The 26,299-nt window shown below is 46.1% G+C and overlaps 1 protein-coding gene across 6 annotated transcripts in view; it reads left to right on the top strand.

Annotated features, from left to right (window-relative positions):
* FOXN3 (forkhead box N3) overlaps positions 1–26,299 on the top strand; it is a 366,752-nt gene that overhangs the window by 91,155 nt on the left and 249,298 nt on the right. For 5 of the 6 annotated variants that reach the window (XM_064486179.1, XM_031454169.2, XM_031454168.2 and 2 more), the window contains exon 2: positions 6,027–6,142. The gene's annotated coding sequence lies outside the window, so the exon portion shown is untranslated. Of the gene's footprint in view, positions 1–6,026; positions 6,143–17,345; positions 17,533–26,299 lie in introns of those variants that run through there. The other variant, XM_064486181.1, reaches the window with a different exon arrangement.

Below are 26,299 nucleotides of genomic sequence, written 5' to 3'. Positions count from 1 at the left end.
GTATGACTTTGCAATCAAATTGTACAGTAATTTAGGAGGAGAAGTGTTCAAATGGGTATTTATTTACAGGCTAGACCTCTACTTTGGAATAGCAGCCTCGGTATTAGGTTAATGGATTTCAATGTGCACGTTATGATTGCGGGAGCTTTCAAGTATGTTGCAGTTCAATTTAGACTGAGTTTTTAATGTCAAAATATTTTTATTTATGCCCATTATTCGGTGTAAGCCTGCATTTACCTTATAGTTTTATTATTCATGTATCAGTAAAGAGAATGTGAAATGGCATGGCAATTTAAGCTAATCTATTTGTTTGAGAAGGATTCATTTTCTGACCATAGGTGGACTTTTACAAAAAGTGGTATGAGAAATGCAACTCTTGTACGTGTGAGACTATCTGTTGGGTGCACAGGGAACTGTCTCCAGTGTCTACTGCATGTAATCGTTACAGCAATGATCTGATTCAGTGTTAAGGGAACACCTCTGGGAGGAGGGGCTCTGGGACTTCCTAACACCTGGGTATGAGGAGGGCTGGGACAGATTTTTGAATTATGAATCAGAGATTGAACCCTAGAATGTCTGATACCCCAGTGGGTAGATACGATTTGCCTTTCTACATAAGGGGACCCAAAATGGAACAGATGTTGAAGTCTCCCGCTGATGCCCACCTGTCGTCCGAGCTACCCAGAGGTGGGAAGTGAAGACTGTGTCTTCTCTGGGGTTTTTTTTTTTTTAATGGTGGCTGATACTAAAGGCAGCTCCTTTCTCAGAGGGGAAGCCCCTCTGCCTATTTTTATACTCATCTCTAGTTTCGAGACTCCAGCCCATCTCTGGGGCTGATGGGAGGGCCTGTGCCCTGAGTTGCCAGGCCGGGGGTATCCCGGTGGGCAGCTTCTCTCTGTGACAGCTGCCGGAAGCCACCTGTGCTTGGCTCCCCAAAGCAGAGGAATCCAATACCGTTGGTATGAGGGTTTACATGATGTTCTGCTGTTGTATTTGAGGGGCCCTGGAAACCTTGGGTTCCTTAGCCTGGAGCTCTGAAACTGGAAATCAAAAAAGTGTCAATGAATGACTTTGGATGATAGTTCAACTTTTGTCTGTTTGGGAGTGCACACCCTTGTAAGAGTCGTATGTATATTTTTCTCATCATCCCCAAATATTTTCCAGTGTAAAAAGCAACATCTCCAAAAAACACCAGTCTGTGTCATGTTATGTTAGCTCTCTTGTGAGACTAGAAAAACACATAAACCAAAATGTAAAGCCCTGGGCCGAACCATTCATCTGAATGTGAAATCCTGGCAGCGCTTGTAGGAAACTCAATTGCTTCCATTTGAAGGGCCAGGAAATTGATTTGGAAAAAAAATAATAAATTTGGGGGATTCCCAAATAGTGGCAGCATGGAATGAAAAAGAGAAAAATGAAGGTACAGACTGATCGTATTACCAACCTTAAATGGTAACAGAATTGCCAGAATAAACGTCTTAGGGCAGAGCTTGTTCGGAGTCTCCACTGCCTGGTCATTTCTGAAGGTTCCCGGTGGTCACAAGGTAAGAGCCAATTGCTAGGCTGGCGTCCAGGGCTTTCCAGCATTAGCCCCTTTCCTGCCTCCCTCTTACCAGGTCTCTTCCTTGAGCATCCTGCCCTAGGGTAGTAAGCACCGTGTCCTGACCACGAGGGGAAGGTTCTAGGCCTTTACTCTTACTGCAGCCTCAGCCCAGATTCCTTTCCTCCCACCTTTCCAGCTTCAGCTTCAGTTCCTCCAAAACCCTTACAGGTCTCCGCCCCTCACCCTCACTGGGATGATTTCTCCATCCCTCATGTTCCCTTAACAGTTTCTTTTCAAATTATAACCCTTATTTCACTATATTAGGATGCACTGAATCTTGACTGTGATGTAAACATATCAAAGACAAAAGACCATGGTGTACATACTTCTGTAGCTTGGCCACACCTAGAACAGTACTTCAAACTTGGATTGCCTTGAATTCTTAAAATGTGACTGAGGAATATGTCGTTGAACTATCTTCTGCTCAGAGAGAGTCTGTTGGATACTGAGATTCCTAAGGCTACTTCTGTCACAGCTCCAAGCCTTGGGACCAGTTCAGCCTCTTCCAGATGCTTCCAAACTTCTGGCTGTTTGGCATCATCTAAACACAGAAACCAGGTGAATGGCTGATTTTTTTTCCCCCATCTTCATGGAATCAAAGATTTTAGAGCCAGAGGAACCTTAGAGAGATAAACTCATCTTACAGAGAAGAGAATTGTGAGCTTGAACTGTTAAGTAACTTTTCTGAAGGCACATGGTTGGTTAGTAACCCAGGTGTGTGGATCCAGCCGGTAATACCCCTGCATGGTCCTGGCTCCCGAGCCTTCCTGGCTGTGGCCGTGAGTTCCACTGAAGGCATAACTAGGCAACTGTTGCTTTCTGCCCCGTGTTAGGATTGGCTGGCTTTCTATATGGAAGCATCGTCATCCGACAACAATCCTGTGAACCCCCCTTTGCTAAAGGCTGATATCATTGGGATAGAATTAAAAATAACAGTGGACTGAGAGTTGAACTCAGGGGGACTGAGAGCCTCACAGAGGCTACGGGCAGCTGCTGAATTCAGTCAAGTTCAGACCCTTAAAAAGAGTGGAAAAAAGAAAGCACATACTTTCCAGTGCCTGGGCACTGCACAGGCAGGCCAGCTGGGCGTAGCACCGTGGCAGAAAGATCTCTTCAGTTTCAGAAATACGAGCCCCTGAGCTTGCACACAGGGAGGGGACTAGGGCTGCGACTGGGCCTGAGCTGGCGCTGCATTTCTGGTCTTACTTCTGCCTGTGGTTCTACCAGACACGGCTCCTAAGGGAAGCCCATTAGTGTCTAAAGAAAGAACCAGCCCTCCAAGTTGGCAGGAGCAGGCTGCGCCTGGGTGTGCGTGTGTGTGTGTGTGTGTGTTTAAAGGACTGCATCTGAAATCCACAGGCTTTAGGAGGAACTCTTGGTTTTCTGTGTAAACGTGTACTTCTTCTTGCCCAGGGTTAGTCTGTGACGGGAATAAAGCACAATTCAGGTTTCTGAGTTGGAAGCCTGATTAATCTCTCCGCCAGTTACATATGGAAATAAATTAGTAAATGGTCCATCTGGGACTAAACTACTGAGCGATGATAAATTATCACCGTCTTACGTCTCTGTTGCTGCAGACTGAGTCGTGCTCACTGGGAGCTGCTGAAAGATAACTGGATGTTCTGTCGTGGTCAGAGGAGTCAAATTTTTTTTAAAAAAATGAGAAGTAAAAAATTTACTTTGAAATGTTGCTTGGGAGGATGGTTGGTTGATGCCAAGTTTGTGCCTTAGAACTGCCATATCTGCAAATATTTAAAAGGACAGTCTGAAGGACATAAGAAACATTTTACTTTTATATTTTCAAAGACCAGTACAGTGACTAGTATTAATTGGCACCCAAATGTCTTCATGAGGAGATTATAATTATATATATAATAAAAATACACTCCTGTGTAGTATTGTACTGTATAATTTTCATAGGAATTTTTAAAAAATATATATTTTTATTGAACTATAGTCATAGCAACTTCTTGTCTATTTTCTTATTTAAATTTCAAAGGTGGTACAAGTCAGCGTCTTGTTGAGAAATTGAGGTTGAGGAAGTTGAGTGTCTTGCCTGTAATGATGCAGATGGCAGAACTGGGGTGAGCAGCCGGTTCTGAATCCAGCTCCATTCCCATCAGAGCCTTGCCTGACATCAAAAACATTTTCAGTTTCCTGTCATTCATCTAGCAGCACCGGGAAATAAAGCCTCTGTTCGTGTCAGTTTTCTAGAAGCAAAACCCATACCTTCTTGATCATGAAAAGTAGTCTTTTTTCTCGCGTTGGAGGTGTTGAGCATTGGTTTAAGATTTCTTTCTTTTCTTTCTTTCTTTTTTTTTTTTTTTTTTTGCAGGTTTACATTTTTAAAAATTGAGGTATAATTGACATAAAATTGTGAGTTCCGGGTATACGACGTAACGATCCGACGTTTGTGTACGTTGTGAAGTAATCACAGTTACGTCGAGTTAACATCCAACACTTTGCATAGTTAACAATTATTTTTTTCTTGCGATGAGAACTTTTAAGATCTCTTTTCTTAACAACTTAAAAGTATGCAACATGGTGTTGGTAACTATAGTCACCGTGCTGAACACGATCAATCCCTGATTTATTTTGTAACTAGAAGTCTGTACCTTTTGACCCCCTTTACCCATTTCTCCCACCTCCTGGTTTGACTTTCTTGGGACTGAGGCACACCACTCCCCACTCGAGGTGTTTTATAAAGCGAAAACCATCAATGTCCTCAGGGGCTTTTTAGGTGTGGTAACATTTTGCCCCTTTGCAGAATGGCCCGAGGCAACTGTGACCTCCAGATTCTTACGCCTACTTTAAAATTTTCTTTTGTGTCTTCCTCCAGGGCAAACCTTCAGCCGTTTATCCTTGAAGCAGCTGAGGTGCTCCCCTCTAGAAAATGCAGTGCAAAATGTACAGAAACGCAGCCTGGACTTAGAAATCATTAAATCGCCTGGTTTATCAGACATCAGCGTCTAGACATAAGCCACTGGGCGGTCTTCACACCAGAAAGAGGAGCCTGTACTTGGCTGTAACTTGGAAGTAACCTGTCTCACCCAGCTCACCTTCACGTTTCTCAGCCAGACCTGATTCCCCCGTGCACCTGAGTAGCCCTCTTGTGTCCTCACCTCTGGGCCTTTGCTTCAGCGTCTGCCTATTCCCGCCGGTCAAAATCCCTTCGAGATCTCAAGGCCCTTAGTGTTGTCTTCTCGATTCTTCCTCTTACCTGCCTCCCCACCCCAACCAGAAACAACTGTCCCCTTTGAAGCCTCCTGTTTGTTGGAGGAAATAACGGCCTGCCTCTGTCTGAGCTGCCTGTCTACCTGTCTTAACTCCCGTAGTGGGCAATACATTTCTCAGAGGCAGGGATGTCATCAGCTCTCTCTCTGACCCTTGCCCCCTCACCAATCCCTAGCCCCATACTGTGCCCTTAATTGAAGCGGAACATGCAGTAGAGTAGGGTGATTTTACTTTATAACAACAGATTCAGTGTCTTTGGATGCGTGGATGAGTTAACAATTGAAGGTGTAGCAGAATCACTTGGAGGGCTTGCTAAGACAGATCTCCGGGCCCCACCGCCACATATTCAGATTCTGCAGAGCTCGGGCAGGGCCAAAAATTTGCGTTTCTAACGAACTCTCAGATGGTAGTGATGCTGCCTTCCTCGGGACCACAGTTTGAGAACCGCTGTCCTAATGAATTAATTTCCTAACATTCTCACTAAGAAGCTCAAAGGCTAATACCATTCTTTTCATCAGACAGTCTACTGATGTGTCTTCCCTGAGGGGGAAGCCAAAAAAGAAAAAATCTTCCATTAGAAATTATTATGCAATCTGTCTCATGTACCGACTTTTCTATATTGCAAGCTCGTTGGTTGACTGTAGCCCCCAAACTTGCAGCCCATTTTGTGAGCTTTAGCTTGATGGGATCTTTCCCCCCAGGAATAGAGCCGAAGTAATTTTATTTTACAGTAACAGAATGGAGAGTCATTGACTTTGCAGCCTGTGTATCTGGTCTACCCAGAGGAGCAAGGCTGGTGCGCTTGGTGCCTGGCCTTGAATGCTTCCCGGTGCTCTGGTGTTTTTCCTTTGTCTAGTCAAGTGTTTCAGTGGCAGCTATAGTAAAATAAAATCATCTCACAAATGTCTCAATGGCCGCTGTAGTAAAATAAGATCATCTCACAATATCTATGGCATGTATTTTCTGGGTCCTTTTATGCCCCGTGAGGCAGTTTCAAGAACACTCCATCGGGAAGGACCCAATGCTTCAATAACTTTTCAAGAAATAAAGAGGCACTGTTGCAATTGACATTTTCGTTGAAGTGTGGCATCTTTTAGAGAGTCAGGCCAGAGATGACATCCACTGTGCTTGCGAGGGTTCTCTCTCCTCCCCCGCCCTAACCCGTCTTTCTTCTGCTCCTCTCCACCAGCCACTAAGCGCATCATCTCCCAGAGGGCCAGCGTTCTCGAGATCATGGAGGCCTCTCTGTCCTTGCCGTGACTGGAGCAATGCTGACCTCGGTTTCCTGGACCCATTCTGACTCAGGTAACCAGCTGGCTTGCACCTCATGGAGACTGCACTGAACAAATGAAATTCCAAAGCTATATTTAAATGCAAATGCCAAATTGATTGTTTCTCCATCAATTGATAACCACCCCCTCTTCCTCCCAGTCTTCTTAGTGATCAATTTATGCAGCTGATCAGACTGACATTGTGGTCAGTCAATTTAGGCATTAAGATAATGAGAATGTTGAGCCACATCTTTATGTAAAATTTTGGTGTGTGTCATACACAATGCAGCAGGAACGCTGCTGGGAATTTTCACACAGAAACGAGCACCTACTGTACGTAGCTCCTCTAACTCATTTTCTTTCTCATAATACAATACTTCACCTGAATTATATTAGTCTGTCTAAGTTGGACCTTTTAGTTGAGTTTAATAAGTATTATTGAGTATCTGTTATGTGTTCTTGGGGCAGATGGAGATTAAAAAAAACTAAGACATTAAAAATGTGAGCTGCATCCTCATGCAGCTCACACCTGAGCCAAAGAGCCAACACTCACTCGTAAGAAGACGTTGGATGGTGGATGGTGGAGCTCAGCTTCCAGCTGGGGCTGTGCGCTAATGGTAACTCTCGTGTTCAGGGACTTTGAGGACTGGAATTGGAATAATTAGGGAAGAATTCATGGAAGAGGCAGGGCCTCAGGTGGGCTTTGTCACTGAGAATCATTCAGCCAGGAAGGAAGAGGAGCAGCCTGGCCTGGCCAGGAGGGTGGGACTGAGCCTGCTGGGAGCCTGGCCAGTGAGGACCCTGGCTGCCTGGACCAGACAGAGCTTGGAGGACCCTGACTCCTGTCCTAGCCTGAATCAGGCTCCGCTCAGGGACTGGGTCCCTTAAGGTTTCGGTGGGGAAACCCCACCTGCCCTGTTACAGGGTTGCTTTGCTGACGGCTTCCTGCAGGGGGCCCCAGTCACTGTTGCCCCGGTCCTGGTTTGGCTGCTACCTGCCGGCCTTCTGTTTCTTTGGGCTTGTCCCTACCTGGCCTCTCCCTGTCTACATGAATGTTCACTCTTCTCTCACACACCTGCCTCTCTCAACCCGGCGCTCTGCCTGGCAGGTGTGGCTTGACAGGGCCCCGGGCTGAGCCAGATCCCGTGTGAGGTCAGAACCTGGTGATTCACAAAATGCGATTCCTAGCTGAGAAGTGGAATTGATGGGTGGGAGGCAGCAGCCAGGAACATGAGTTTGTGTGTTGGTACCAGGAGTGAACCTGGAGTTCTGAAAGCCGGAATTCAAGGAGGGTCTCAAGGCTGAAGCTGGGGCCATGGGTGGGGATGGGAGCCCGGTGGGCTGTCATCTTGCGGTGGCCCCCACAAACTCCGCTCGCAGGAGTGGATAAAGCAGCGGCTGCTTCCTGCCCTGGGTCTTGAGGGTGCTGTGAGGGTCTCCTGCCAATGCTCTGCCTGTCCCATGAGGCCACACCCACCCCACCTGCCTTCACGTGTGCTGCTGCTTCTGGAACTGACAGCCCCGCCGATCCAGGAGCTCAGGCCTTCCTGGAATCAGACCCCTGGCTCACCAGCCACCAGGAAGTGGAAGAATGAGAATAATAGTGTTTGTGTTCTGCTCCCAAGAAAGCGGTTGCCTCATCAGTTGTTGCCCTGCCTCTTCTAAGCTCCGGTGAGTGGGCTGCGGCCAGCCAGCCAGGTATGGCCCTCTGCTTGCTTGAGATGGACAGGCTGTGATGATTCTTACATTTTTAAGTGATTGGAAGAAATTAAAAGATTATATTTTTTGCCTCATAAAAATTACATGGAATTGAGGTTTTGATGTCCCTAAATTAAGTTTTAACTGGAACACAGTTGTGTTCATTCATTTCTGGGTTACCTGTAGCAGCTTTTACGCTACAAGGGCAGAGTTGAATAGGTGCCTCAGAAACCGGAAAGCATTTACTTTCTGATCTTTTACATTAAAAAAAAAATTGCCATCCTCTGGCTCAGGCAATTGTGGGCGCAAATGTTTGCAACATTTGAGATGTGAAACTTTTTTCCCTCATAAAGAAAATAGAATTGAAGGGTGAGTGGGATTTGAATAAGCAAGCGAGGAATGTTCCAGACTAAGATGGAGAACTGGTCATACTCAAGTTGGATTTTTCTGTTCATCTACTTAACGTTCAGTTAAAGCTAGCTATGACATTGAGGCTATTTCATTTCAGGAACCCAATTCTTAGGTGCCTTTAAAGTAAGGCATCCAGGCTTCCTGGGTTAATGTAAGTGTTGGAACAAGTCAGCCTGGATTTTGGAACTTTTTTCTTTTTACTTGGCACTGGGTGTGAACTGTTTTATTTTAAACCAAATAAGTATTTTGTTTTAAATCAAGTAAGCATTGAAGACTTGCCATGTGTAAGCTATGGCATTTAATCTTGGCAGTATTTCCCCAATCCTAGTGGGATTTTTATGATACTGTTGAGTGGAAACTGGGAAGAGTTTGGAGATGTGGGTTCTAGTCCTCCTAGCTAGCTGAGCCAGGGCAGGCTGTGGTCTACAAGGGTAAAAAGCACACCCAAATCTCAGAGCCTAGTGCAGTAAAAGTTTATTTCTCACCCACCCAGAGTTGGATTGCACCAGGGTGGCTGTCCTGCCTCCAGCATTCTGAGGTTTCAAGCCTCCCCCATCTTGTGACACCTGCATTTCAAAAAGTGGCTTCCTGGTTGCTTTGACATGTGAAAAAAAGAGTTGAGAACACACACCCGTTCTTAGGTGCCTTAGACTAGAAGTGACTCAGACTAATTCCACGTCCACAGTTCATTGGCCAGAACTAGCCATGTACCTCTGTCTCGCTGCTGGGAGGCTGGGAAGCAGGCAGGAGTCCAGGGTTGCTTGGGGTCCTTACTGACCCCACGGCACAGCGTCACTGTGGAGAAGCCCAAACTTGGTCTGTGCTTTTGTCTGCTCTTCATCAAAGGGTAATTAACGCAGACCTACATTTCACAGTTTATGAAAGGCTCAAATAAGAAGTAGGAAAGATCTTTAAAAGATATAACAAACTGTAAAATATGTAACCAGTTTCTTTATCGGGTCTTGAGTGGTGATAGGCTGGAGCCAGGATAGTCACACACACCCAGGTGTGCTTGAGGCCCTTGTAGCCGTCGCCAGTTGACCTGACATAGTTACCATACAGTCCTTTCTTCACACCCAGAAATATGTTGCTGTGGACAATACATGATGTGATCACCCCAGCTTGACCCCACTGGTCATCCTTGAAGATTAAGGATGTTTATCGAGCTGCTTCTTACAGTCACAGTGTTGTAAGCTTTTGCTCGCATTGTTTCATTTAATCCCCCAAACAAACTTGTGAAGTAGACACAAGTAACCTCACTTTAAGATGAGGTAACAGATGCAGAAAGCTTTAAATTGTGCGTGATCACAGAGCTAGCGAGTGGTACCGCTTTGCTCTGAACCCAGGTCTGGCCTGCTCTTAAGTGCTCCGTGTGACTGCCTTGCTCATCCTTTACGAGGACTGGGCCTTTGACCAGGTGGGGCCCCACTTCCCTAACACTGGCTTGGGGATCTGTTCCTGGACCACGCCATGGTGGAAGCTCGCAGCCCTGAGCGGTGAGTCCAGCCCTTGATGACCCCAATGAGAAGGCCAGTCGTAGAATCAGGAAGTGATTCTACAGAGCCAGCAGGTAGCAGGTAGCAGGACCAGGGCTGGCGAGCACAGCTCCTGACTACGAGGCGGTCCCTTTCCACCCTCGTCCCTGTTGTTGACAACTGCAGCTTGTTTTAAAAATGGGCAGTGCGTTTTACTTACGGAGAAAAGATGTTATTTTGAAATCTAGGGTCGGGTGGAACTCCAGCCGGTGAAGACTTGCCATGTACCGTGCAGTTGATCCAAACAGCCTTCTCTCAGACACAGCAAGTAGAAACTGGGCTCCATTTTCAGGAAGTACATTTACAAATTTGTTTATTGGGAAAAAAAAAAAAAGCCAAACCACAACCAAAGACCAGTTTGCTTGTAGAGTAATATCAAACAGAAACCCATCTACTCATGAGATGGTATTAATTTCCCTGGTTCCTGGCTTTCCTAATCACTGTTCAAAACCGACCCCATGGAATCAAAGGGAACAGTCCCTGAAAAATGAACCAAATGTGGCAGAGTCATCTATTGCATTGCTTGCTTCAAACCGCACCCCACTCAGGAAAATTATGCATGTGGTTCATAAATATACAAAGAAAACTAAAGGAATTCCATTATGAAAGAAAAATTAGATGGAAATTTCTAATCCCGTGTCATAAACAATATAGGAATAACTTTAAAATATTCTGCTTTTAAGCATGCATTTAATTTGTGCTCTGGGAACCAAATAATGTTGCTAAGATAAAACATTCTAATAATGATTTATGTAAATTTATTTGTACAAAGTAATGGTGTGGTTGCCTATAGCAAATTGCTTGGAATATGAAATGACATTTATGAGGCCTTTTTTTTCCTCCTCTGAATGAATACAATGGAGAGAATAAGAGACTCCGGAAAGGAAAAAAGAAATCCATGTTCAAAATGGAGTCTGATGCCTGGAGAGCCAGAGACAGCTGGACAGGTTAGAGGGTGTATGAATAGTCAAGAAACTCAGTCCAGTATGTTTTCCTGTGATGGTCACATTATTTGTAGAGCCACACACAAAGTGTGTGTGCTAGATTCTTAGAAAGATAGAACCCCTTATTTTAGTGACTGTAAACTGTGCAGACACCAAAGCTCTTTCAGAACAGCCGACGACAGATCACTTGTTGTCGTGCTGCCCTGATACACAGGGCGCTTCCAACACGGGGTGCAAAAAGGCCAAATGTCATTAAAAATCGGGCAATTCATCTCAGTTCCCAGTTACTTTAATGCCAAGGGAAGTTATGCTTGAGTCATAAATGGGGTCCAAGTGTTAATAAACAAAACAAAAAAATCTCCCAGGGACCGATGCGTAGCCCCATGGGAAGTTTTCCTGGATCTGCTGCCTGGTTAGCACGTTTGGTATTGGTTCTAAGGTGTTTCCCGGAAACGTTTCATTAAATGGAAATCCCCATGTATGCAACCGAGTTTCTGAACCTGTGCTTTGGCCTCATAAAAACATAAATGCCCAGCAGGATTCGCCAGAACCTGCACTATTTGGGAAAGCTATGATACTAACACTTCTGTTGTGGAAGGCATTGAATTTTTTTTTTCTCAAATTATTTTTACCATCTCACTGGGTCGTCACACTCATTTTGTGAGGTAGGTGAGGGTTTGTATTCTGTGTATCGGGAAACTGAGGGGCTGCAGAGATCCCAAATGAAGGTCCCAAAGCAAGACATCCCCCCAAGGCAGAGTGAGGGGGACAGCTTCCACAGTGACATTTGTCCCATTGTCCTCACAGACTAAAGCAAGGGAAAGAGATTTGTGAACTCTGGAGGGCTTGCTTTCTTTAAAACAAGTTCAGAGTTTTGGCCCCTCATAAACCGTTTTGGAATTGCACCGCTGTCCTGAGGGAAGCGGCTTCGTCCAGTTGGACAGAGTGACTGCGCTGGTGGGGCCGAGGCCTGAGGGCTGACGCTGGGGCTCCTGAGAGAGAGGGTGTAGAGCTGGAACAGGACTTGAAAACAGAATGAAAACAACACTGGCTTCTAGGAAAGAGGGGATAGCCTGGGTTTTCAGCAGTGCCAGTTAGAGTGCATGTTCCATAAAAGCTGTGACTTAACGGCAGGGTTGATTTTAGCCAAGTGGCCCAGGGGTCCCAGGGTGAGGCAGTGGATATTAGGGTGAGACTATCAGTCTGAGTTTCAGATTCCTGTTCCTTCTCTTTCCAGCTGAGTGTCTTGGGTGTGATTTCCGAGCTGTGAATTCCTAGAAAATAATGTAAGGTGTCGAGTTTTCATTTTCCCATCTGTAAAATGGGGATAATGAGATCTACCTTATAGAATTAGCATAAGAATTAAATAAAATAATTCTTGTAAAATATTGGGCACAGGGATGGCGGGCGACGGGATGAAACAGGTGAAGGGGATTAAGAGCTACAGACTTCCAGCCATAAGGCAAGTAGGTCCCAGGGATGACATACAGCGTAAGGAATATGGTCAATAACATGCAGTAGTTTTGCGTGGTGACAGATGGTCACTGGGCTTGTCGTAGTGATCCTTTCATAATGTGTTCAGCTGTCGGATCACTGTGTTGTACACTTGAAACTAATATAATATTGTATATCAACTGTACTTCAATAAAAGATAAGTAAATAAAAATAAAGTAGTTGGCACAGAGCTTGGCAGATAGTACATACTCATTTATGGTAGCTTTTGCAATGATTATAATCTCTATTACTTAAGAGTGTATGGCCCTGGAGGGGGAGGGTATAGCTCAAGTGGTAGAGTGCATGCTTAGCATGCACGAGGTCCTGGGTTCAATCCCCAGCACCTCCATTACAAAAATAGTTAAATAAATAAATTTAATTACTTCCCCCCTAGAACACTAAAATAAATAAATAAACCTAACGCCCCCCCACCCCCAAAATAAATGAGGTAGATATATGTGTAAATTTTTAAAAATTATGATCCTGGCTAATAATTGGAAATGAGATTAAAATCCATCTTTTATTTAATGAGAATTAATCACAAAGATTTCTCAGTCAGTTGTTTCTGTGTACCAAAAAGATACCAAAGTAGACGGGGGTGTGTATAGCTCAGTGGCAGAGTGTGTGCCTAGCCTGCACAAGGTGCTGGGTTCAGTCCCCAGTACCTCCGTAAAAAATAAATAATTAGAAACCTAATTACCTACCTGCCCAAAATGTGACATTATTAAAAAATGCTCAAAAAAAGAATAATTGAAAAAAAGTTAAAAAAAAAAATCCAAGGTAAATAGGAGAGTTCATTCATTTGTTCATCCAACAAACAGCTCTTATGTTGAAGGCCCTTTGCAAGCTGCTTCCCAGTGTTGGAGAGGCCAGGTACAGAGCTCTGGCCTCAAGGGATAAGGATGAGTTTTACTGTGCGGGCCACCTTAACATATGTGATCTTTGTTTTCCAAGAATTCAGAAATTAAGCTGGTCTAAATCCTTAGCTGTTGCCAAAAGCCCTGGTGCAGGTCCTGACTCCGCAAGGTGGTTCTCTTCAGAACCGGCACCTTGGCTGGCTGAGGGGTAGGTTCATGTCAAGATGAATGGGTGGAAATCCTTGCTTATTTGCTCCTTCTGCTGCTCCTGCCTGCAAAAGGCGCCATTCACATTCCTTGCACATGTGTTCTTGGCTATGGTAGGTCAGGCCCCCTAGGCTGGAAGTGTGAATATACCCTTTAGTTAGAATTCATTTCCATTAGAAGCATACATACTGCTTTCTTATCAAGGGTTGAAATGAATCCGATGTAAAATGTGTTGGGCTTTTTTTTTTTTTTTTTCCTGAGCTGGCCATATAGTTATATCACCTTAGAAAAGGTGTTTCACAGAAATTCTCTAAAGGAAGATAAGGAAATGTGAAACATTCTTAAGTGAAATGAGAAAATAAGTAATAGTTCTCAGATTCAGGATCCAGTCTGTCTATTCCAGTGGTTCCTGGACACCAGGGGCCTCCTGCGTGGAGGGCAGAGGGGTGCGGAGGTGCCCTGCTTGAGTTTACAGTCTCCTGCGGGATGGCGGGGGGTGGGGGGAGAGCCAGACAAATGTGTACAAGTAAGTGTTCAAACAAGAACTTCCCCCAGTCGAAGGCAAAGAGAAAAATAAGCTCAAGATAGTGACTTTCAATATCCTTACTTGGGAATATAAGAAGCTGGCAACCTCTGCCTCTCCTGAAACTATTTTTGAAATTTTATTGTGGTGCAAAATCACGGTCTGGGAGCCTCCCTGCCTTGGCTTCTCTGGCCCCCTCTCCTTGGTACCGCCCTCCGCTCCCCGCTATGCTCCTCCCTGGCTCCGACTACGGTTTACTGGAGGTCCGCAGCCTGTGGCTTATCCTCCTTATTAAAAAGGAGATTAGCAAGTGTTAGAGGCATACCAGCAATTAAGGCTTTCTTCCTGATTTGAGGAGGAGGTGGAGGAGGAGGAGGAGGAGGAAAAGGCATTTGGAAAGATGAGTAGGCAGGTGTCCACAGCACTCGGGGTGAGAATACACAGTCACCCGTTCGTCTGCTGGTGGAAATCTGGCGGACCCCATCTCCCCTGCTAAGGCAGAGGGTGAGCTGTCACTCTTTCTCCCGCCGAAACAGTGCTGTATTGTGCTGCCTGCTTCCCTATAGTGGATTCATGTATATGTCCACGTTTATTTTCCTCTCACTCTGGTCTATGCCTGTGAACTCCCAAAATGGATATCTGGGCATTAACCAGGGACCACGTCTTTTGAGTCCAAACTCAGAGCTGTGCTCAAATCTCGCAGCTCCATTGGTGGTGGTAGCAATGTAGCACAGGTGAGAGGTTTTTAGGTTAACAGGACAGAGTTAGGTTCAAAGGAATAATTGCCATTCCGAGCAGGGACGCCTCCCAGAGTCTGAAGAGGAAGAGCTGTTTTGAAATTGATGCTCCTTGAAAGAGAAGGGCTTCCAAACTGGCCTTATTAACAGGGCAGCTCCTAACAAAGGAGAGGATGGCACCTTTGTAAGGGGTGTGATCCACCCCCATGCCCAGCCACCAGGCCTCTGAACGGCTGGACTTTTAACCCACACTCAGACCCTGGTAGAAGGTGTGTGTGTTTGTGAGTGGGACACATATGGCGGCAAGCAGATTAAGTCCACTCTTCAGCATTACTTGATTCTTACTGGAAGCCGTGGAGACGTCACTGCCTTTGACTTTTCCCCCCTGAATACCAGAGGGGATCATTACCTCAGATATAAAACGTATTTTTTCCAGGTGAACAAAAAGAGGCAGGAAATTTGTTGTACTAGCGACTGAAAGGTCCAAACTACCTGTCAATTAGAATTGAATAGATGTTCTCTGTGATTAGTTTGATCTGTGAGCAGACAGCTTCCCTTCTGACTCAGTCTTGGGTGAACGGGCAGAGACCCGGGCCATGCCGAGTTCTGTTTGAGGCCTGCGTGATTTCTAGAGTGTTCCTTTCACCGTGCCCTCTAGGGTAAATAAGGGAACGGTTTGCTCTTTTTGCAAAGTGTGTAGGCCTGAGTGATCAGTAGTTGGGTGCTTAATGAATACTTCTAAATAGTGACAGCGTGTTATTATGGTCGCATTTAACTTTATCTTAAACCTCACATGAAAGTACCTGAGACATACTTATAAGAATCTGTTATTATATATATATACACACACATATACACACACATATGTATGTATATTCATGTAATGCATATGTATAGGTAATATATGTATATACAGCGTGGGTATAAAAAGACAAATTATGTCATTCGATTCTGGGACAGTTTATAGGATTCATTCTTTTCTTACGGAAATATCTGCATTGCCCCCATTGTAAGTGGTTCCACTCTTGTATCACTCAGTGTCTGTTTTTTTTCTCGCCCTTCTACCCAGGACACATGAGTAGCCTCTGAATGTATGTGTGCTTAACTGAACAAAAATGTCAACAAGCTGCTATTTATTTTATTAAACAGCTTGAGCAGAGATGTTTGGTCTGATTGCCGGAAATTGTTAGCTTATCATCACTGAACTGTCCTGATGATTCTTATTATTCAATTTGCCTTGCTTACGGTAATAATTATTACTGCATAAAAGAGCACGATGCTTTTATTTGTATAGTTCTTTCATTAATAATTTAATTGACTATTACATCCAAGTGTTTCTGCAACACACACATCAGAGTTCTTAGAGATTTGCCCTGGGCACCTTGAGAAGTCAGAATTTAGATATAAATTTTAAGGCCTGAGGTGCGGATATGGGTGGTAGGCGGGTCCTTTGGCCTTGACATCCAGTGGGTTGACGGTACATTTCCCCTCATGTTTATTTCCAGGCATTTAATTGATTCATCAGCTGTGACTCTGATCTGGTCATTTTAGCAACCTAAGAAATTAGATCATGGTATGGTTATTTTGGTCACTAAAATGACTAGCTTGATACTGATTTATAAGTGAGAAAGGTAATGACAGCTAAAACAATAAATCTGACCCCAGGTGATTGAATCAGTGGCTTTGTATAAACAGAATCTGTGTCTCTGGGGCTTGTTCTTTAGAAATGGGAGACTTTATCCGTCACAGCTTAGCCAGTGTTCCTAGACTGCTTTGCAACTATGTGAGGCATATGTTCCGATACATCTTGCTATAGGAAAACTTTGTGGAATTTTGTAGTGCTGCAAACGTTCTCCTAATTCATGTTTTATGTATTAAATAAAATGGAGGCATTGAGAAATGGAGTTGAACCCGACCGTGGCGGGTGTCTACCCACAGTGATGTTTGAGGAACCACATTTTAAAACTCTGGATTCAGCAGGGAAAGAACTTAGCCAACAAAGGAGTTCCCATTTGGCCAGCCTGGCCTAACACCTGGGAGGAGGACACACGTGTTGATGGAGAGTGTCGTGCAGAAATCTTCAACGTCAGAAACTGGAGTTTATGGAAGTGATTGCCTTCCCTCCTCTGGTGGCTGATGCATTTGGAGCAGGTTTTAATGTCTGGTCTTGCACCTGGGGATGTGTTCACTGGGGCTCAAGAAAGGAATTGGAAGGTTTGGGGGATTGTTTGAGAGTTTAGTTTTAAATTTTACCTTTTGGAAAGGAGTTTGGTTTCTCACAATTAAAAACGTGTCTACATCTGTCATAAGCCGCTGAGTTCTGAAGACTGCAGACTCTGGGCCCACAGTCCGTCTTAATACCATTGGTCATCAGTTACCCATTTAGAAGAAGCTCACGTTCTGGTGGTGAAATGGTGCGTGTGTGTCCCTCAGGGTAGCCTAGGTTATGGGGTAGCAGAGAGCCCCCAGAATGCAGGGACGTTAAACAGTGAGGGTTCATTTCCTGCTCATTCTACGCATCTATGAAGTTGGCTGGGAGCTCTGCTCTCAGTCATACTTGTCCTCATTCCCCGATAGAGGCTGATGGAACCCTCCCCATCCCCACGGCTGAGGCAGAGGAGAAAATGATGAAACACGTGCCGGCTCTTTAAAGCTGCTGGGAGTGACACGTGTCGTGTCCGCTCACATTTTATCGGCCAGAGCTAGTCATGTGGCCACACCTCACTTCAGTGAGGTGGGAAAATGACATACAACTGTGTACTTGAAGGAGAGAGAGCAGAAATATATATCAACCACTCTGTGATGCCCACCCCATACACCTTCAGTTGTATACATAGAACTCTAGAAACCTAGCTCAGTGGGAGCAAGTGAGCAGAACTGATGAGAGAATTCTTTACATCCTTCAGGAAAGTGGACCAGTCACCTGAAGGGAGGTCTTCAGTACTGTCCTTTCCAGAGGCTGAACCAGCGAGCGGCTCGGGGCTCTAGCCCCCTAAACACTCCGTCTCATGCACAAACGTAAGCCACACAAACAAACATGCAGTGTGTTTGTTTTGCAGCTCGAACATCTGTGGAGTCGCCCAGCCATCCCCTTCCTGGCCATCCAGTGCCCCCTCTAAGCCCCTCCTACATGGGCCTTCTGGAGTGGCCACAGTACGTGGTTTCCCCCTCTTGGGTGTTCATTGTGGGCTGTCCCAGTGTTTGAGGTCATCCTTTATATTTCATTTTCCTAAGTGGGCATCGGACGGTTTCTTGTTACAAAGACAAAGCCTGCTTGGTTGGGGTGTTGGTCTGTGGGTACCGCCCACCGTAGGGAAGAGTTTCCTCACTCACAGGCTCCCGTTGTCCTTGCTTCCATTCTCTCTGCATCTTCTGTGCGTCTCCACCAGGCTGCTCCAGGGCTCTGGCTTGAAGTCTCCCTGTTGGAACAGAACTCTTGGGTTGTTGGTGTAATGAGTTCCATCAGGGCCTTAGTTATGTTCTTCAAGGCCCACAGAGGAATTTATATCCATACAAGTGAGCCTCACATAGCCAGCAAATTCAGCCATCTGGAATATAGCCAGGTGTTAAGAAGAAACAGAAAACATCTCAGAGGACAAAAGAGCTTTCTCCGAATCCATGCACTGAACTTTAAGTTGATCCTTGCTGGCTTTGTGTTTTTAACGTAGCCATACTCCTAATGAACCTGGTTGTCTGATCTGCTTTACATTTATAGATGAGAAAACTTAGGCATGAAGAGGTTAAATAATTTGCCTCAGGTCTCAAAGCTCTGAGTGGTAGAACAGGTTCTTAAGATTCTAGACTGAGAAGGGTAATCAGTGTTTATGATGGTAGAAGTGAGATAAGGAGGAAGGTTGGACTGTGCTTAACTCTTTTTTTTTTCCTGAAGAAAGTAGTAGGGAAGTACATACTAATTGTAGGATGATTCCCTTCAAAATGGCCACGTTTATTTTTTTAATTCTGATGTGCGATGAGTATCATTTGGCTGAGAAATTCCAGCAAGTGGAACTGTGCTTCTTAATTTGCAAAGGAATATAAAGTCACTGGATGGTCCCTTAGCTGAACATCTGGTTTAGCTGGTGTACAAATGGATGCTTATGAAATTTTTTTTTTGCACAATCAGTGTGAAACCTCGACTCAGTCCATGGTCTGATGATCAGCCTGGCTCTGGTGTGCTTGGTGTGAGGCGGACGGCTTCAGGCACATCTGGGAGCAGGGGCGGACCCTGGCCCCACGACTGAGGATGGATGCTTTGTACAGGAAACTTCCCACACGGAAGCCAGTGGTGACCAGTTCGTTGACTTTCATGAAGATCTTACATTGTGTTGCGCTTTATGGTTTTCAAAGCAGTGTCATGGGCATCATCTACTTAGCCTACAACAACCCTGCAGATTATGCAAAGCAGGCATTGGTGTCATTTCCATCATTCAGGTGGGGACAGTGAGGCTTAGAAGGAAGTACCCAAGGCCACAGCACCAGTGAGACGCAGGACCTGAGCCCATCGCCTAGACCAGGTGCTCGCACCCCTGCATTGCTCCGTGAACACCTGTCCATGCCTGCGGGACGTGGCCAGAGATCCTTTCCCTACTCCAGGGAGCGAGCTTTCCCAGTTAATGAAGTTCCAGTCCCACAGAGAAGGAGGAAGAAGAATGTGAAGGAGGTCCAGTCATAACATGAACCACTTTGCTCTCAGACAGACTAAGACTTGAGATGACATGAACAGGAGAAAAAAACACCTCGGAACCTCGGGCAGTTTGGAGGCAAGGCTTTCTCTGTTCGAGCTGCAGTCGGCATCCCTCGGGTAGGAGAAGCCCCACAGCCCTGCTTCCTGCGCTGAGGACGAGGCTGAGAATTCCCCGGCAGGCAGGGGAGTCGCATGCCTTGGCATTGCTGGTCCCGAGGGAGGCTCTCGCCCTAACCCACGCATTGGAGAGCCACCCGCCTACCCAGCCTGGTGAACCCTGAAGGTGGAAAGAAGTTTGTCCGCTGGTTTTCAACTCTCTTCCTGATGCTGGGGGTCAGGGTGTCCTCGGCGTGGTCCCAGGTGTGAGATCTGGTCCAGGCTTCTCTCTGTAACTAGCTCAGGATTAGACTTTAAGCCAGTTAGGGGACGCTTGGTGTCTGTTTTTCTCATCTCTAAATGAAGGAGTTCTCAACCTCATTCATAGTTTAAAAAGGCTCAAATCAAAATAACAAGGAGATACCATTTGTCACTAGTCTGACTAGTAAATATTAAAAAACTTGAGAATATCCAATTCTGGGCTGGGGTTGGGAAACAGACACCCTTGCTCTGTTCTCCTGGAGGGAGACATTGGTGGAGCGCCTTGGGAGGGCATTTGGTAATTATCAAAAGCATTGACCTAGCAGAGGGGAAGATACAGCACAAATGGTAGAGTGCATGCTTAGCTTAGCATGCACAAGGTCCTGGGTTCAATGCCCAGTACCCCCATCAGAGATAAATAAATTAAAAACCTAATTATCCTCCTCCCCGCCAAAAAGACCTGAAAAAAGTTAAAATTAAAAAATAAAAGTAGCACGATGTGGGGAGAACAAAGCAAGTATTCTGGTTTGAGAACTTTGTTCATTGCTGTCCGTAGTCTATTCAGGCTGCTCTTGCAAAATGCTACAGACAAGGTGGCTTAAAAAAAAAATAGTTATTTGTTTCTTACAGCTCTGGAGGCTGGAAGGCTAAGATCGAGGTGTCAGCATGGGCTAGTGAGGACCTTCTTCTGGGTCACAGACTTCTTGTATCCGCACATGGTGGAAGGGCCTCGGGGGCTCTGTTGGGGGGCTCTTTTATAAGGGCACTAACCTCATTCATGAGGGCTCCATCCGTATTACCTAATTGCCTCCCAAAAGCCTCACCTCTGAAGTCATCACATTGGATGCTAGGATTTAGGGGGATACAACCATTCAAACCATAGCACATTTCTGAGTGAAAAAAAGCAAGTTGCAGGAATGTGGGGTCCTATTTATGTTAAAAAAAATTAAGTCATATATGTGTGCATATATGTGTATGCATATATGTGCTTATATTTTTATAGTTATTTTTGGCAGGATACGCACAATAAAAGTAGAAAGGGTTCAAGGTAGGAGGGCAGACAACTTTTTATACATTCCTGAACTTTTTTGTTTAAAAAAAAAGGCACATCTGTCCCTTTTGCTTTACTTTTTAACGTTTACGTGGGGCTAATCTGTTTAGGTAGTGGGACTAGAGGCCCTTTACATTTTCCTTAAATTTCTCTATATTTAGAAATTATTTAGTAAATTGTTGTATTTTAAAATGAAAAGGTTGGACATAACCCTCTCTGAGAGCCCCTTCCAGATTAGAAGTTTCCTGACTGTATTTGTTGAGCACGAACTCAGCCCTTGTTTCTCATGTAACATGTAGTGAAACCATGTTCTCTGCCCACGAGGCGCTCAGAGCTGGAGCAGGTGGTGGCGGGCCATGGTACCCATACCTGGAACAGGTACGCATACCTGGGACAGGTAACGCGCCGCGATCACACCATTCTCTGCGAGAGGCGGGCTCGTCCAGCTGGGCCAGCACTCCCCTTCTTCCCCAGCAGAGGGTTGTTTCTGAGGCTGGGGCAGTGAGAGGCCCGGAGAGAAGAGGCCGGTGAGTGCGGCTGCCTGTGCTGGGAGCCCCCGGCAGGCTCCAGCCTGGATCGGGATTATTGCCACCACCAGCAGCAGTGTTCCAGCAGCGAGCGCTACCTCTCATTTTGTGCTGAGCCTGTGATCATCTCTTCAGGTGCGAGCCTTGTTTCTCTCTCCATTCTCTAAATGAAGAGTCAGATGTGCTCCCCTCGTTTCTGCCTTAGTTTTTAATGATGAGAAGAGTGTTCCAGCCGACCATGCTGCTGCCCCAGGAGCTTGGCGTGGTGACTGGAACAATAATTGAACCGAGAAAACTCAGAGAGGGGTTGAGATTCTAGTTCAGCTGCCCCAAACCCCCTCTAATTTTCTGTCTCATGTTAAAGGACTTGCTTGAATTAGGGGAACTTTGCATCTTGCAATCCCTCAGGACAGTCTGTTCATACCTGCATCCCAGCATTTACCAAACTGCAGAGTAACTGCCGTCACAGGCTGCGTCTTTCACTAGGTGTGGGTTCCTGGTGGGCTAGGTCTTGATTCACCCCGCTGATCTAAGTGCCTAGAACCGGCCCTTAATTAAGACTCCAGGAGCGTTTCCAACATGGATAGAGTTAGTGCTCGTGGGGAAAACAGTTGTCTGAGCAGTCAAGAGGCACCAGAAAGCAAGCTGTGCAAAAAACACATCCTCTGCGCTTGCTGTCGATTGGAAGAGAAATGAGAAAGAGGAGAAGTACGTGGAGTTTCCTTTTAGATTGGCCAAGTCGTGTTTGGTAGCAAAGTGCCTGCCTCTGGGGGACTGAATGTTCCCATCTCAGTCCGTTTTAAGCAGAGTAACTTGTATGCCTCAGTGAGTTGTGACTAGGGGGAGGGGCACACAAGGAAGGAAAATGGGTGAAAAGGAGGAAAAATAAGTGGAGATGATGGACCAGAGGCTCTGGGAAGCCGCTGGAGGCTGGAGCACCAGGGAGGCTCCTGAGGGGTGGGATTTGGGTTGGGGTGGGGTTGGTGGTGCCCGCGTTTGCTCGCTGACTTCTTCCGCCCCAGTGCTTTGCCGTGTTCACACTGTGACTCATTTCCGGCCAGCCAGAACTCTCGTGTGTGTATGTGCATAATTTATAAGAATGCATAAAGCTAATGAGATGGGGACCACCCCAGTATTCTACCCAAATAATCAGCCTGTGAAAAAAAACACTGCATGAAAACCTAAAACCTGGAATAGGATTTAAAATTAATCTCACGATCAAAGCAGAACAATGTTCTAAGCCTACTGTGCATCCAGTAGCCCCAGAGTTGAGACTGAAGTGGGAGCTTCCAGGAGTGTCCTCCAGTCAGTAGCGCCAACAAAGCTTCATCTACAGGACAGGATGGAATGTGACCTCTCGCCCAAAATGATAAGCATTCCAGCCTCAGGTTCAAGGTGCTAGATCACTCCTCTCAGTCTTTGCGATGCTGAGATCTGTGAGTTTCAGGGAGCTGCTTTTGCATGTGGTCAGTGGTGTAAAACACATCTCCTGTGGCCTTCTGGCTTAAATTACCGAAGAGGTGAGCAAGAGGGTGAAGCCCACTTCATAAACTAAGTCAAGGAAGCTTTCTCAGCATGGGTTTCTGAGAAGGGGGAATCACTCATGAGTTTTCCAGGTGTTGCTGGAAAGCTATCTGGACACTAAGGCCATGTGTATATGACACCAGGATTGCCTTTCAGTGGGCCGGGAGGATGGGAGTTCTTGGCCATGATTTGAGAAAGGCTAGGAGTGAGAAGAGTAGGCACTTCAACTGCCTCTAGACGCCACGTTAGCACAGGACCTCCCCGGGCCTGGAAAGTGGGGCAGGCTGGGAGATGGGAAGAAGACAGAGGCATGTCATTGCTCCTCCCATCCATGGTATTTCCTTATTTGTTGGTGCCCCCATGCCTACTCAGCTGATGGAATCTGGAGGAGACTGGGATCTGTTCCATCTGCTCTACACTCGGCTGGGGCCAGTGGGCTGGGAGACCCATATCCCTGCATTTCTGATGCCCCACACATTGGTTCACAGCCAAACCAACAGGGGAGCCCCAGCTTCTCATAGCCTTGGAGTGGTGGTGCGATGGCCTGGCCCTAGTGACTAAGCCCGGAATGAAGAGGCCTCAGGAGCCAGATGCTTCTGTGGGATAAAGACTTTATTGAAATACTCTCTCTGCTGTGGAAGAACTGAAGGCTATGGGAGTAACCTGAACCCAGCATGCTTGGCTCGGAAGACCTGTTATGGGTGAGAACTGGTTGCTTCAAGATCACCCAACCTGTGACCTTCTGGGGTGAGGGCTGGGATGCACATGCTTAGTTTTAAACCTGCCCTCCTGGAATTTCCTAGTAACTTGCCAGATCTTGTCTCCTCCAACAGTATTGGTCTAGCTAGATGGTGGGCATGACGAAAAAAAGAAGTTATGTAGGAATGTATCCCTTGTGAGATGGCTTTTGAAGCAGTAGCCAGATTCCTTAACATCCTAGTCTGATGCGTTTGACCTTGGATGAATTTTCCAATACCAGGGTTCCCCTAAGGAAGAAGAAGAGGAACTTGACTTCTGTCTGCGTGGTCGTGAGTGCTTACCAAAGTGGCCCTCCCCACAATGGAGGCGTTTGCTCCAAAGGGAAAAGGGTTCCTGCTTCTCCCTGATTAATTTTAAATAGCCTTCTGGCCTTTCTTCCAGCCGGCAAGAATTCAGAACTATTGAGGCACAGTCTCTAAATTCCTGCTGTCCATCGGGAAAACATTCATTAACAACAACAAAAATAAACATTTATAAATCTTATTTTACTGGACACAGAGCTGATTATCTGGAGCAGAAGCTGATGGGCAGGGCCTGTCTCGACCCCAGCACTGCTCATGACAGGTCACCAGCTTTCTCACAGGACAGATGTGGGCCTGGGTGCCTGAGGTTTTCTTTCATGCTGGTTCTCAATTCTGAAATACCCTCTTCCCTCCTTCCTGTTTGATTTCTTTTAAAAACCTATCCATCTTTCTGTGTCTGGCAAGACTGTTGCCCACTGGACATCTTTCTGATTACACCAGCTCCAGGGGTGTCTGCTTCCTTCAGGCACCTGCTCCAGACATCATGTTGTGTGTTTCAAGTCATTTCCAACGAGGCATTGTTAAAGTGCTGTATTTTGTAAAGGTCTTGCTCGCTATTATTATTATTATTTTTCATTAGAAAGTCTTTAAGGTTAATAGCATCATTCAGCATTGGTTTCTGATACACTTTATTAATTCATGAACATATGCATTATTCACTAGAAAATATTCCTTAAGTATTGTGGGCCAGAAGATGCTCTAGCGCTGGGGACCCTGTGATGAGCACGCAGCCGAGGTCCCTGTTCTTGTGGCATCTGCATTCTGGTGGGAAAAGACAGGTGACAAACAGACACAAGATTTCTGATGATGATCTGTGCGCTGAAGGAAGTGAATAAGCTTGTGGGAAAGTGGCTGCAGTGCTGGTGGTCAGGGAGGACGCCCAGCAGGGAGGACACTGCAGCTGAGACCTGAGGAAGGGAAGAGAGAGGGAAAGAAAGGGCGAGAATTGTTGCTAAGCTGGGAGTGTCAGGTGTGTGTCAGGAACATGATGGGGTCCCGCAGGGAGGAGGCTGAAACCCCTCATCTCTGCTGCTCATTTGGTACCTGGAACTTCTTGTTTTTTTTGTTTGGTTTATTTTTTGAAACTTTTTATTTGGAAATAACCATAGACTCAGAAGTTGCAAAAGTAGCATGGCAAGGACCCCCTGCGCCCTTCCTTTGGCTTCCCTCCGTGATACCATCTTACCCAACTGCATCATTAAAAGCAGGAAATTGACATTGCTACAGAACTGTTAACCAGACCGCAGCCCTTATTTAGAGGACTTCACCAGCTTTGATATGTATTCATTGCCTGTAAAGGACTTTCCTTTGTGTTTGTGTTCGTTGAGTGTGTGTTTGTGTGTGTTGCGTTTTTAATGTGTACATTTCTTCACCTCTTTTAAACTCAATTTGCTCATTGTTTTAGGAATGTCTGATTTACTTATTCAACAAACATTAATTGAACACCCACCACGCATCAGTTCTGTGTTGGGTTCTGGAGATACAAGATAAAAGGATACCTAGGTGGGCAGAGCGTGTCAAGGGGGCTCAATGACTGGTCATGGAAAGCTGTCCAGAGAAGGTTAGCCTGGTGGGGTCTGGACACGAGAAAGGGTGGCCCATCCTGGAAATGCCAGAGGCAAGAAGGGAGTGAAATCGGCCAAGAGAGGTTAGCAGGTGTAGGGTATGCCGGGCCCGTAGTCCCAGGCTTGGGGTCTGGGGCTCCATGCCTCTTTGCAGATTCCCCAGTGCATAGCCCAGGTAGGAACTTGGAGAATGACTGTGATCAACTGATAACTCGGCTTGATTTATTTTCTCTCTGATCATCCTTCTGAGCAACAAAGACTGTGTCTACTAGGTCTGACCTGAGAGAGACACCTGTGAGCTGTCCCGTGAGGTCCCTCCTCCCAGGCAGAGCGCAGAGTAACCAGAAGCAAGAAGGGAAGCCCGTTCACCATCCACTCCGGCAGACTCGTGTTTTACCACGAAGTGCTCGTATCTGCATATCATTGACATTTGTTGTACACGAAGAAACTGGGTGTCGGATGCTATATACATGTTGCCTTCAATTTGAAGAGGGAGAGAGATGCCTGTTGATTACCAGAACTACACAGATGAAACAGCACTCCTCCACCAGAAAAGGAGTGTGTGCATTTAATCAAGTGTTTGGTACTGGGCTCTGACCCTCTGAGCGTGTTCTTTGGGTGGCGGCAGCCCTGTTCTGCACAGCTTGCGTGGCTCCCCTGGAACACTCAGGGAAGAAGGTCTAGCTGGGATGTCCCTGTCTTTTAGAGCAAAATGCAGGAAAGTCCCTACACCTCCCTATCAAGAAGCAGCTCGGCTTTCTAGAGAGAGGAGAGTGGAAAGGAGACCCAAGAGGAGCGTGCCTCCAACCCCCAGGGGGCTTCAGCTCGGGCTGGGCTGCTGGGGGTCCTCCTGGTGTCCCTTAGCCCCTGTCTGGCTGAGTTTACAGGCTTCCCCTCTGAGCTGGAAGTCATCCTATGCGGATGTGCACCCTGCCCCCTCATCACACAGTCCCTGTTGACCTGTTTGTCTGGCCCTGCGTGCGGGGCGCTGAATGCGGCCTGCCATGGGGACTCTG

Source organism: Camelus dromedarius, chromosome 5 (genome assembly GCF_036321535.1).
Source record: "Camelus dromedarius isolate mCamDro1 chromosome 5, mCamDro1.pat, whole genome shotgun sequence".
Classification (NCBI taxonomy): Eukaryota; Metazoa; Chordata; class Mammalia; order Artiodactyla; family Camelidae; genus Camelus; species Camelus dromedarius.
The sequence above is the reverse complement of the archived record's forward strand: the minus strand, read 5'-3'. Positions and strand labels throughout refer to the sequence as shown.